The following is a 2927-nucleotide window of genomic DNA, read 5'->3' as shown; positions in this document are numbered from 1 at the left end:
AGACATCGTTTCACCTCAAAACCACTTTTTGTCCAAAAACTGTTTATTTGGTTAGTGAACTGCTGACATGGGCGGTTAAACAATCAACCCGGACAACAATTTTTGGCCTTTTTTTGTTTTTCTAATTTTTTAATTTTTTTGTCAGAGCGGACCATCTATTCGACAGACAGGCCGTTCGACCCTAGAATGGTTCCCTATCTAGTCCAATTTTAAAAACCTTGGACGGGGAGTGGGTGCCTTTCCTTGAGCTTGGCTAGGTGTGCGGCATGGCCTGGCCCATGGACCAGCTTGACCCACATCAGAGCATGGGCTCAAGCCATGGGCCATGCTGAATCGACCCTCTAAATTATTATAGAGGGGGGAGCCACAACCCTGAACGCCTTGTGGGCCAGCACGACACAACTCGAACTTTGTGCGGGCCACATGCAGGTCGTGTCGTGCCGACTTAACACGACTCAATTTATACCTCTATTTGAACTTGCCCAATACTGGGAACATGGTAGGGAAATTCGAGGATTCTCCATCCTTGATGAGGAGTGGGATGCCTTGCCTCTGAACTTGCTCGGCATTGAGGAGTGGTTACTTTGTTCTGAACTCGCGTGTCACTAGGGACATGGCAAGGATGGGGTTGAGTGTCTTAACAATGGGGTGTCCTGCCCTGAATCCACCCCGTTGTCATTCCTATATAATTGTTAATTATTAGTGGAGTTAATAAAAATGTTGATTTTATAATTGTTTTTATTTATTTTAAAATTAATCAAAATTTCATTTAAAAATATTAAAAAGAACAAAAATTATTAAAATTATTACAAATTATTGATAAAACTAAATTTATTAAAAATATTTATTCATATTCAATTAACAATAGTTATTTTTTATAAATCAACATTAAATAAAAAATAAAATTATTAAATCTTTCAAATTTTACCGAAAATCGCACCGATCCCTGCTACTAAATGTGATTGTAAAACCGACGACAAATGCTTCAAATGTGTGGCTGAAATGAGTGATGGATAGCATACTCGAACAAATCCAGGGTTTCACAAAACAGTCAAAATATCATCAATTTTGTTATCTGTCCTTTAAAGAGAGAGAGAACGTGGCCCAGTCGGCTCTGCCTCTGACTTTATTGCCCAGGGAACATGCAGCCAACTACCGAGTTTAAGAGTTTAATCCATGATTATGGGAAAATTTTGGCTGTTTTGGCCTTTTGGGAGAGAGTACTCTCGTGGATATGACTGTTATCAGATGCAAAAGCCAGAAATTTTTTCCTTCCATGCTTTATGCTTATTATACTTATCAGGAGAATTTTTCTACCAAATGCACCTTAATAGAAAATGAGAAGTAATCTTAGGCTGTGTTTGTTTGTGATACAAACACCGAACTGGTTTTTTGTATGCCGGTTCGTGTTTGCGAGCATTTATTTAAAACGTAAAAAAGTAATGATTATCAAAGTAAAGTTGAATTTTTTGACACTTTTATACTCTAAAAAGAGAGTATTACTGTACCTATTTTTTGGATATAAATTTATATTCATTTGATAATTAACTTTTTAACCAAAGTTGAAGCATTGGAGCATAAGATAGTTGGAGCAGTTAATGATGGACCCACACCTTTGCATGATTTCAAACAAATAGGATGAATATAAAAACGGTTTAAAATGTGAATTGTGCTTGAATTCATGAACCGAAAGATGGGTAAATATGTAGTGTACATATTTGCATTTGCGTTGCAAACAAACGCAGCCTTATCAAACACTCCTCTTTAAAATACCTCCACCTGAGCCCCACCCATTAAGGGAGTATTCTTTTTCTAGATTTTGAGAGGGGGGGGGGGGAGTTGGTCAATGGGATTTTGGTTCTCATTGATCAAGAATCCTATGTTAATTTTTCAGATTTATGTGAGGGAAAGTTTATTTTCTTGGTGGATACATGATACCCATCTCTTAGGTGGATAAATAACTTTTCCACTTAAGGAAAAAATTGCTAACATTTGAATGGGACAAAATTGCCTCTTTTAATAATAGACTTTTATGATTAAAATGGTCATTACCTTATTTAGCTAGGAAATAAAAAAAGAAAAAACTAAGTTAGATGACAAACAAGACCTAAAAAGAAAAGTTATTATCACATCAATTGGGTTTTATTAGTTTTTTTTGTTAAAACTTGTGATTAAACTTGACTACGATACGTGAAAGTCGCTCCCATTAATAGTATTGTCGATGAAGATGATCATCAGGAAAAGAAGCCACTTATATCCATTTGTGCTTGACCGTAAAATTATTGAAGTATTTTTTCAAATTATAATATATTTATTTATTTGAATTTTGTTATTCAATAAATCTACTTTCAGGTGATAGAAAAATTATTTAAACACCCATAATTTAACAATGTATATAAAATAAAATAAAATGCAAAACAGGATCCATGTAAAAGACCCCATATGATTTTGACAATGCTTAGATCATAATGAAGTGAGAGGGTTATAATGGGTCTTATGGACTCCCTTTCAAAACTAGTTTAGGGGGTTCATCCTATCTGGGTGTTCTATTATGAAAGGTTTTACTATATATTAAATTTAAAGCCCTTAAAAGCAAAAACCATGGGTCCACAGAGCATGGACATCAGAAATATATTTTATGCTTTATATTGATCATAAAGAGAAATTCTAGATGTGAGGCTGAGATGCCATAGACTTATGGTGTTCCCATGGTTCTTGCGGACATCCCATCTCATAATTATTCCAAAATCCTCCGTTGGTCTTATATCAAACTTTCATGATTCAATCCTTTTCTTCTGTCTCCTTCCTACCAGACTTATTTTCAGATGGTCCATTATATCGTCAATGATATCTGAAGCACGTGTCAGAAAAAAAAGCAATAATGCTTTTATAGTCAATTTTGTGGTTGGCATAGAATAATAAATGGA

This window comes from Nelumbo lutea, chromosome 1 (genome assembly GCF_056320005.1).
Source record: "Nelumbo lutea isolate HS-2025 chromosome 1, American lotus-T2T, whole genome shotgun sequence".
Taxonomy (NCBI): domain Eukaryota; kingdom Viridiplantae; phylum Streptophyta; class Magnoliopsida; order Proteales; family Nelumbonaceae; genus Nelumbo; species Nelumbo lutea.
The sequence above is the reverse complement of the archived record's forward strand: the minus strand, read 5'-3'. Positions refer to the sequence as shown.